This window comes from Etheostoma spectabile, chromosome 14 (assembly GCF_008692095.1).
Source record: "Etheostoma spectabile isolate EspeVRDwgs_2016 chromosome 14, UIUC_Espe_1.0, whole genome shotgun sequence".
In the NCBI taxonomy this organism is placed as follows: domain Eukaryota; kingdom Metazoa; phylum Chordata; class Actinopteri; order Perciformes; family Percidae; genus Etheostoma; species Etheostoma spectabile.
The window spans coordinates 8,532,849-8,544,218 of NC_045746.1; the positions used below are offsets into that span (position 1 = coordinate 8,532,849).

Consider the following 11,370-nt stretch of genomic DNA (forward strand, 5'->3'; position numbering starts at 1 on the left):
ATCATGGCTTTCAAACGAGCAAAGTGGCATTTGGCCAAGGACACACCCCCAGCCTCCACCTTCTCAAAAGGCACAGACACAGAAATGGCACGTCCTAAGGAAAGATCATTGTGGGACTGGCTCCAGTGGCTGTAATTCCGCACCAAGGCTGAATTTTGGGAAAGAGTCTTCTGATATGGTATTAGTGGATCACTAAGGTCTATATAAAAGCATCCAAAGAGCACCATGTCATGGGACTTTTAAGGGCGGTGTGAAATACATTTTACATAACTGACCTTGGCTTCATATAGAACTGGCATTTGCCTTCATTCAGTCTTTTTCCCACATTCTACACAGTTTTCAGGCATTTGACGTGAATGCAATGCGATATTGGAGAGTAAGGGACTAAGGTGCTGTCGTTTTATCACACAGGACATCTGGACAAATGACTTTGTGCCAGACATCCCTTGTCTAAGAGGGTTCTTTGTGTGGTTGCTTTACAAGAGGCATTAGTAACCATTGGCAGGTAGAGATACTGTCAGAATTAAAACAAAGAAGGCAACAGGAGGGAAAAAAGTCTGATTTATAAGCCATTACATATCAACAATGTTCTTTTCTTTTACCTTTTTCATAGGTATAAAAAAAAAAAATCTTGCTAAGAGTTAGATGAGAGGATTAACACCTCCTAAATTTGAAGCTACAGCCAGCAGCAGCATGTTAGCTTAGGCGTAAATACTGGAATCAGGGAGAAACAGCTAACCTAGCTCTATTAGAACTATAAAATGATAAATACTTATGAGCACTTCTTAAGCTTGTTAATTATATTTTTCACATGTTTATGTATATTACATGTTTACTCTAGAAAGTCACAGTCACAGCTTTGTACTTTAGCTACGCTATTGGGCTGGCTGTAGCTTTATAGTTAGCATACTAAATTTACCTCAGCTCAACACATTCTTCTTCTTACTGTTTTGGTCTAATTATTTAGGAATTTACTTTAGCAGGGTACAATGTTTACATGCATGTTGAATGTTTGCTAACCCATGCGTAAGATAAATCAATTTTCTGCGTAACAATGCATGATGTTAGCAAAATAACATGATTATGTAGATAATGTTTTTAAATTTTACTATGGCAGATAATGTTAAAATCAAAGTTCAAGTTATTCTACTGCGTACAATGCTAGAGCTGCAGAGATCTTCAACAGGGAGTCTGGGACCCCTAGGGGGGTTCTCAGCGTCGTTGCCACCAAATTATTGTCAATTTTTGAAAGTCTTTAAAAAAAAAAAAATCGATTACATAATTCCAACATAGACTTGGCAAATATAAATTCCCAGTGACGAAAGACTTACTGGCCTATGGGTAAGGTGGTCACTAAGATAGCACCCCACAGATACAGTTCATCCTAGATTCACTGTGCCAGATGTGTAACATTAAAAGATACTTTATAACATCACGCCAACAATTCAGACTTTAATAGTTTATGCAATAAGGGCATGTAAGAATGGCTTTATGTTGCCCTAACAGTTATTGGCCCAGTTTAATATGCAACTTAATTTTATACAATATGTAGTAAGGGGTCCCTGCTAGTACATCTCACTTTCAGGTAAGGGGTCTTTGGCAGAGATGGCAAAAGTACTCACTTTCTGTACTTAAGTAGAAGTACAACAGATACTGTGTTAAAAATACTCCGTAAAAGTGGAAGTACTGATTAAACCTTTACTCAAGTAAATAACAAAGTACAGCTGGAAATTTACTTAAAGTAAAAAGTAAAAGTAGCCTTGCGAAAGCTACCTGGAGCACACAAATGTTACTAGAGAGACGCTGAGGAACTTCAGTGGACATGGAGGACACGTCTTTATATGGCAATGACTACATTTTAAATGGATGTCTGCCAATAGGCCTAAAACATCACATATATGATTAGTATGACAGAGACTGGGACTCCAGGTTAATAAAATTCTGACTTATTGGCAAGATATGAATTCAGTTGTGATTCTGTGAGAATTCACAGATCCAGTTTCTATTTTTAATCTTTCCCCCTAACATAAAAATGAATCTACATGTAGGTGTGTGCTCAAATATGGCTTCTGGAAATAAAATAAAGGATTAAAATATGAATGACTAAACAGACATTAATGAAGAAGTTCCCCAGCACATTGGCCAGGAGTCCTTCTTGATGCCTACTGTCTCAAACATGTCTCTCAGATAAGGCGGAGGATGATGGGAATGTCTTGGTGTTTTCTTCATTTTCAATCATGTCGCCCTCATACTACTATGTGCTAACGTTAACACCATCAAGCCTCAATGATTTGCTGTGAATTAATGCAGAATGCCGAATCTGTTGAGTTGTCTTAGTCGTGCGTCAAATGCAACGTACAGTAGATATATTCCCATCCATTTAGATTGAATATGGTATTGATGACGTAAACAATAATAAGGATAACTCCAGTGAAATTATGTGAAAGTTGAGGACTAGATGAGGATTGGATTAAAGCTGATTCTGGTTTCCAACTTCACCCCAGGTGTGTCTGTTAAAACAGACGGATACAACTTCTGTCTAGCTAAGTTTCCATCCACTTGTCAATTGAATTACATTATCTGAAGTTCGGTCAAAAAAAACAACTCATGCGAATAAAGCTGGTGAAACTGTTGATTAATATCAACGTGCAACCCAGCTAACAGGTGAAGAACACACCAGAACCACTAGCTAACAGGTGAAGACCACACCAGAACCACTAGCTAACAGGTGAAGAACACACCAAACCACTACTACAGGTGAAGAACACCCAGACCACTCCTAACAGGTGAAGACCACACCAGAACCACTAGCTAACAGGTGAAGACCACACCAGAACCACTAGCTAACAGGTGAAGAACACACCAGAACCACTAGCTAACAGGTGAAGAACACACCAGAACCACTAGCTAACAGGTAGAACACACCAAGACCCAAGCTAACAGGTGAAGACCACACCAGAACCACAAGCTAACAGTGAAACCACACCAGAACCACTACTAACAGGTGAAAACACACCAAACCACTATAACAGTGAAGAACACACCAGAACCATAGCAAACAGTGAAGACCACACCAAAACCACTAGCTACAGGTGAAGAACACACCAGAACCACAAGCTAACAGGTGAAGAACACACCAAACCTACTCAGGTAAGAACACCCAGAACCACTAGCTAACTTACTTTAAATGTGAAGAACTATAGACCAACACAGGCTTAATTGAACTGACAACATGAGTTATACGACTTACAGTTCTCAAAACTCTCACACACAATCTCAGCTGGTTCCCTCTGGACAGCTTTGTCCCCTTTTCATTTCTCTCACTTTTTTCTCCGTGTAGCGCGCGCACCCGCTCGCGGTGTGTGGCGCGTGTCCGCGCTATTTTCCGCATAACCTCTTGTACAAACGAAAGTAACGAGCCAATTTTTAAAATGTAAGGAGTAGAAAGTACCGATATTTTGTGTAAAATGTAAGGAGTAGAAGTAAAAAGTTGCCACAAAAAATAATAGTAAAGTAAAGTAAAAATATCAGAAAATCTCCTTGATTACGTACGAAGTACTTGTACTTCGTTACTTCCCATCTCTGGTCTTTGGCTTAAAAAAAATTGAAGATCCCTGCGCTAGAGTAACATTTTCAGTGCAACACAGCTGGGTTTTAAAAGAAAGTATCCTTGTGAATGTGGGAGAGGGTTTGCACTCGTGCATACAAGTGATAGTCACGTGGAATAAATCAGTCCTGGCTTGAGCCTATGGAGGAGTGAACCGCCTCAAGCCTGATCATTAATCACGTGTGTAAGAATGTTTATATGAGCGTGCATTAGTACCTGAATGCAACAGTGTGTCTTTGCATGTGCATGCACTAAGCTGCAGAATGTCCTTTCTTGTTTTTTTTTTTTCTACAATCAGTATAAATGGGTTTAAAAACAGGGAGGTTATTGATGGATTGGACAAAAGGTCAGAATACAAGGGCATGGTGGGACTGCAGTGGAAGGCCGTTTCACCTCTGACTGTCTCTGCTGCTGACATACTAATCAATCACTTTGACTGAATAATACAAAAAAAGCATGCGTGATGAATTTTGATCTCCCATATAAAATGAAAGTTGACAGTTTATTATATTTCATTCTAAGCTTATTTCATTTTAAGAAGCAGATTATAGGCTCGTGAAAATAAATAAAAATGGTGTCCATTAGGATCAGTGTATGTAAGAAGTTAGCCTAATATTGGCTCTTCCTTGGAATTGGTTGTCAGGAATATGTTTCCATGTACAAGTAGAACGGCAACATTTTCCTGTTTCTATGGTGGTATGGTCCCGGCATATTTATTGGATTCACATGCTTGTCTTGGGTTTGAAGGTCCTAGTTGGAGGTGTTTCTTGTGGAATTGAGAATGTTACCATTCTAACTCAATTTGTATTGGCAACCAGCCTAAGAGTTGGCCAACTGACCACAATTAGTGGCATGTCCAGAACGTCCTGCTCTGATTGGTTGGCTGGCAGATAAAACATTTTTCATGTGTTGTATGAAAGCCTAATGAGAGACAAAGAGGACAACAAATGAAGCAGATTGTATTCTAGAGGGTAAAAAATGAGAAGAAATAACCTCTAACTGTGAAATCAACCATCTTTTGATACCCAGAATTTGGGAACGAGATGCCCCACCTGCAGACACCATCTACCCACCAAATGTGGAGTCTGTCACACTGGCTTCGCAAATCATTGAACTTCACCGGCGAGCTGAGTGAGTTGGACTCTCAGCACAGTTTTCCTGGCTAACTGCCGTGGTGTGTGAGTGTTGTTACAGCTACAGCTGCTGCGGGCTTATGCCGCCACATCCCTCTCCATTGAGACTGGCCTCCTCTTTTCTTCATACGACCAATGGCAATGGCTGGCAGCGGGACTAAGCACTCAGTAGATGTGGAGGAAGACACAACAGGCTGCAAATCCCCAACTCCCACCAGGAAAGTCACTCTAAGATTAATGAGTGTTGAGATGTCTGCTGGCTACATGCAGCAACCTGAACCGATGGACGAGAGGCAACTTCAAGGGGTGCAGGTGGGTTTTGCTGAAGTTTTTGGATGGAGTTTTCTTCAACCTGCGTCCACAAAAAAACAGTCCTTTGAAAATCATTGAAGAAAGGGCTCTGTATTCATTTGGTTTATATAAATCATGATAACCTATGTATGTTCTGTCCTACGACACGGTATTTCAGCAGAAACCTAAGACAGAGCAGCTATGTTATAGATATAATGAGCAAACGTAGAATGCTGGAATACAATGCTACCGCAGGTCAGGGTTGCGGATTTATTTCTTTTCCCATCACAATCTTGTAGATAGGCATTTCTTATTTCTTTTGTTTTTAATTCCAAGGCTTCTCATGAAAACCGACTTATTAGGCATCCAGACAAAAGAAACACATTTCACCCTCAAAGACAAGTCTGTGGCAGGAAATGAAATAAATAAGGAAGGAGTGGCAGGAGTGAGTGGCTCGGTTGACATTTACTGTGATTAGCGTTTGTAGTGGTGAATGCATTTCTGTCATTCTCTCACTCACCATCTTTTTTTCCCGTCCTCCTCCGTGATCCCTCACGTTTGACTTTCCCTTCTGCATGCAGATGTGCGTGACCTTTAGCTTTCCTGTATGAAATATAATAACAGAAAAAAAAAACGAGAAATGAATTCACCGAAGTACACAGGCGCAGTACAAAATATCATAACTGGAGATGCCAAATGCCATCATTTCTAAAACAAAAATAAATAAAAAGGTGGTCTCTCAGACTTTCAACATATCTGGGGCTGTGAGCTCAGCTGGGTGAGTTACAAAATGTAAAAGATCTACATTATTCATGTGTGTTTCTGCAAATGCATTCTCACTCCCATGGCATCAAAAAAACTTGGGCAGGCATCTTTGGCATTTGTTATCTAAACAAAAAGTCTCCTTTAGCATGTAGCCTTGTGTCGTCATATTTTCATCTTTCATACTATTTGCTATGCCCGGTGTGTTCCATGTAGACGCTAAAGGGTGATTTTTTGTGTCTGTATGGAACGCTGAGAGACGCTAACCTGAGTTGGGAGAGAAAACCGGTTGGTTTCTGCATATGTACACGAGTGTGCCCACTCCCACAACTGCTTGCGTCGTGTCTGCAAATTTGCAACACACTGCAACCATTTTCCGTCTCCTCCAGACACATTCAGAGTTCCCCCTCCATCAAGGGCATGATGGTGGGATCCATCGGCTGATAATGTTGGTGTGATCCACAGGTCGGCCGGCCCAGCGTCAGAGCAGAACAGCCTCTCTCATGGCCCATTACAGTCTCCTTAATGACCACACTGATGACCCAAACTCTGTGGCAGCCTGTCCTCACTCTGCCGGTTTAAAAAATAAAAAAATAAAATCTCACTCCCCTCGCCAAAGTTCACTACAAAATGGTGGAATTGTTTTTTTGCTGTCTTTGTGATGTTGGCCCAACTTTTTAATGTCCAATCAGAAGATTAAACCGTTGCAGCAAATAGTCTCTTTATTGTAACTCTGTCCTTATGAAAACACTCAAATAAATAAATATTGTAAATACAGTTTATATGATACGTTTGAGTTTTTTTAAGAATTACTTACTTATTGTCACTTCTTAAGTAAAGAGTACACTTTGAGTATTGGCTAAACATTGATAAAGTGTTGATTCAGGTGTACGGAAGTCCCTAAATGGACACATTGTACTTGGTATCATCCCTGGTTATGTTAAATTAGTAAAATAAAGCATAATCATCTTATAAAGATATTTTTGGGCCATTGTCAGCCTTTATTTTTGACAGGACAGCTGAAGATGAGAAACTACATGCAGCAAAGGGCCACAGGTCAGAGTCAAACCTGGGTCCGCTGTGTTGAGGACTAAGCCTCTATACATGGACGGCCGCTCTACCAACTGAGCTATCTGGCCACCCAAGCATATTTATATTCATATTTAATAGAATAGGCCTACTCTGTATGATAGACTATGCAGTATGATGCCATCCAGCTTACTGTCATCTCAAAACAGCTTCTCAAATACATTCCTACTGACAATGCAAATACGGAAAACCTTCATTCACGTAATGGGAAAAAATAAAGCACAATCCCTATTAAAATGTTAATCAAAACTTGAATAAAAATAGATGCTTTGATTAAAATAAATCAGGAATAATATGGGCTTAAAGTTGGCAAAACACTGTATATTTAATTTGGATGTATTTGTGTGGTTTTTCTGTTACTGCCATGTATGAAATAAATATCACTGTTCCAACAATTAAACATATCCCTACAGAAATGAAGAAATGATTTACACTGTTACAAGTAATGAACCAAACATGAGCTACATTTGGGGAAAATTTCATGTAAAATGAGAGAGCATTGACTTAATGAAAACTTACTTAGCCCTCCCTCGTGGGTGTTTTTGACTGTCTTCAAGCCGAAAAACAACCCCATAGGTCTTTGTACAAGTAGCCATTACGACCCATGTTTACGTTTTTTCGTTGGGCCTTGGTAATTAGTGATCTGCATGTTAAAGTCTGATTTGTTGTTGATCCAGGCATCCACACAATTCTGTCACCTCACTCCCATCATAATTCCTACGGCAACTCATGGCTTTGTCACCTGAACGTTAACAAACGCCATTTAAAGGCACTTGCATCTGGACTGTTGCGGATGTTTCTCTTGGGATGGCAGTCTCCTCAATCCAAGGCAGAAAAAAAAAATTCACACAAATGCGCCTGATGGATGCTTCTATTTCATGTTATTATTGTATGTGCTTTTCTAGTCTTGGCATACAAACTCACAGAGACAGATGGACATGGAGAACAATATTCTCTGAGCACAATCCTCATGTCTGTGGATGCAATTGCATTTTGTGTCATGGACAGTATGATATCCAGTAATTACATCCAGCCTTTGGAACAGAGTGAGCCACAAAGGATGTTAACATGTTTCTTCACACACATATCCCCCATGGAATTCTGCCTTGTGTCGCATTTGAAACAGAAAGTGTTAATTTGCAGTCAGGGGTCATAAAACAAGTGAAGCACGGTCTCCAGAGTATTAGAATGACATCTTTTTTGCTACAATAATTAATTTGCTTAATTAGAACGATCTTAACAAACATTGTATGTGTACTTTACATGAATATGTCTTTTTTGTAGTAGTATGTGAACTCTAGCTTTTAATTTATTTTGCTGGTCTTGAAAGACTTTCCTCATCTAACTGAGAATGTTTTGGAGCATGCAAAAGTAGAGGAATCCTCAGATATGGATTAGATTTTTTTTTTCTCTTTCTTGGCCGCTTCCAATTTTCCTCACACTCAATCTCTGTCCCTCCCCCTCTCATTCCTGGGCTGTTATGACATGTGGACATGTTGTACAGTGACTGGAAATGACGGATGATCTCTCTGAATGAGTTATACAATCAGAGCCATGGGGCAATGAAGTGGGGGAGAGAGAGAGAGAGAGAGGGAGGAATAGATCAGTGGGAGATACAGGACCGAATCTGGGCATCTTAATTTAGTGGGCCATAATTAAAAATCTGTTTGCCAGTTTTTCATCTCCCTGCTCCGCAGTCCCGCCTCCCCTTGACAATTAAAGATTTAATCACCATCTGCAAAATGGGGCTGGGAAAGTATGTCTGACCCAAAACTCAAAATGAAAGATAATGCTGTTGAGGGACAACATTCTGAGAACTTGGACACTTGCTGTCCATTCTTATCCAACTTTGAATGTGTTTACTGACATGATTATTCATATAATGAGACACTGGAAGCAGACACTTTTTGTGCTTTGACAGTATTTGCTTTTTTTTTGTATTTACTTGCCAGAACATAAGTACCAGATCTGAGCTTTTAGTTATCTTTGTTGGAAAGTGGAAAAATTTGAAAATTACACCTAAACCTGGCAACATTAACATATGCAGTAAAAAATGAAAAGGATGGCTCTCGACTGCGAGGGAAGTTGTCATCATTCTAAATTTAAATTCTGCAGTAGCACATTTTGTCTGTCCAACAGACCAATCTGTACACAAACAAGTAGAATATCAAATCTGCTTCTGTAGTGTGCGCTGGGAACACTGTGTTCCACATCTAGCTCCAAGATTTTATTTTTCATCTTTCTGAGTGCAGCAAGACACAGCAAACCTTGAAACATAATATCACACAAATGCAGAGTTTTCCACTCTAAATTGTTCAACTCCCTGTGTATTCATGAGGACGACTGTGTTTTCTTCGGATCGTGGCCTTACCTTGGGAAAAAAAGAGAGCTTTTTGTTTGTAGATAGCAGAGAAAAAGGCAGTTCTGTTGGTCAGACTCTTACAATCTCATGTACTTGTTTTCAATATGATCAACGTCCTTGAGTGTGCATTTTCTTAGTGTTATTGTTAATTTCTGAGATTTTTCACCAGTTACTGTCAAGGGGAAATTATTCTTTTGGATGACACACTCAAGAACACAGAGGAAATAATTTTAGTTGGCACCTACAGTGTATCCTTAAAAACTAATGTAATGATCTCTAGGCATTTATTTCTATTGTGTGACTGCTTAGAAACCCTTAAAATGGAAATCTACTGTAAGGTATTGCAAAGTGAAAAGCTTTTCAGACAAAGTAGCTAGCCGTGTGTTTAGTAAGAACAAAACAGGGAATTTGGTACTTATATGTTTTGGTCTGCAGGACTCTACCAGGAGAACTTTCTTGTTTTAGCAAAATCCAGTCTAAAGTCTACCCTGCTTAAATTGATACCTTTATCCACTTTTATAAATCCTCTTTTATAAAGGATTTGTTCAGAAACATTTTTTTATTTCTAAAGACAGTCTTTGGATTTGCTGTTGATCTGGGTTTTAGTTCTTTAAACCTTGTTATACTCATGTTTACTCTGCTTTTTGTTGCTTGTATGTGTTGGTGTTTCAGCAGTGGACTGTTTTTTCGCCACTGTGTGGCTCAGTCGGTCGGTCAGTCGATCAGTTGGTCGGTCGATCAGTTGGTCAGTCGATCAGTTGGTGGGTTGGTCGGTTGGTTGTATGGTCCAAGACTTTGCTGGGCTGTAATGAGATGCGATATGAAACAGAAAGCTGTGAGAAGGCAGAATAGCAACACACCCCTTCCAACTCCCAGAGCTATCCTTCCTGTCCAAGATCACAAGATCACATCGCAAGTTGTGTTTTACGCTCCTCTTTTTTTTCTGCTTGTGGAGAACTACGTGAACACATTAAACTATAGAGATGAGGACCGGCGAGTTAAATCAGCCGTCTGAGAGTATACCAGGCCGACACACAGCTCACAACCTATAGGTGGAGGCGCTGGAGACATACATGCTGCGGGCCGCTGTGGACTAGTGTCAGTCCCGTGAGAGTTTTCAGTAAAGTGGCTGCATGTGTTGACAATGCACAAAACATCAACGCCGGTACAAGCCCACAGCTGTCCTGACATGGAGTAAAGTGCATCAGAGCCTCCAGTACAGGTGAACTGAGACTCCGTTACATGGGCTTTCTTTTGGAAGACTAGCTGCCAAAAATTGCACCTTTCTAGTTAATTAATTAGCCTGAGCTTGCTATCAGTAAAGAGAAGGTAGTGGCTTGTGTCTGGTGTGTGCACCAGTGTTTATGCGTTTGTGTGGCAGGTAAGGTGACCAGATTTCACAGACAAAATTCGGGAACATTTTCAGCTCAGAAGCGTATATACCTCCAAATCACGTCATGTTTTTATTTTTGTAAAACTTCAAATGGGGACACTAGACCTTGAGCTGTTCGCATAGGGGCTGAGCCTCCCCAAAGGTCTGATCCTAGAATCACCCCTGCTGCTACTTCATCCTCCACTCCACTACACCTCAGAGGGGGATGTTGTAATGTTTACTGAACTACATTTATCTGACAGCTTTTTCTTTATTGTTTTCGGCTTGTTTCTGCAACAGCTCATTGAGTATCGGATACAATAAAAACTCTTGAGGAAAGATTTTCCTTTGACATTGATCCAGTATTAAACGAGATCGCTGCAGTAGAGAAACAAGCTACAATGGAAGTTAGTAGGATAATAGTCCAACTTGTATTTATGTTCATAAAAGTGCCTTTTTTGCTACTGACAGACTCAGATTAATATTCTAAGTGTCTGACAACATTATGGAAAGGATTTCTAAGGAGGTCGACCTTTCTGTTAAAGATTAAGATCCTTTTTCAAAACATAAAAGTCCACGAAATTGCGTTCGCTAAACCCACCAGACTCCATGTAAATAATCCGTCATTTTAGCATCGTAAAATACGGCATTCTAAAACATCTCTGAGCAGCGCTGGCTCTGGCTGTCTTGAGCCTGTGTGTGTATGGTGTGCGATTAACGGCTACGTTTGGTCAGTGTTTTCTTTCTTTCATTC

At 40.0% G+C, this 11,370-nt stretch overlaps 2 long non-coding RNA genes across 2 annotated transcripts in view; one reads left to right on the forward strand and one right to left on the reverse strand.

The window, feature by feature from the left end:
• Positions 1-11,370, forward strand: part of LOC116702034 (uncharacterized) — a 42,122-nt gene that overhangs the window by 2,225 nt on the left and 28,527 nt on the right. The window lies entirely within an intron of this gene.
• On the reverse strand, positions 1,007-11,161 carry LOC116702035 (uncharacterized). The gene is made up of 3 exons (XR_004335046.1): positions 11,149-11,161; positions 4,001-4,010; positions 1,007-1,565 (listed from the first exon to the last, which is right to left on the reverse strand). It is a non-coding gene; the product is annotated as an uncharacterized LOC116702035 (long non-coding RNA).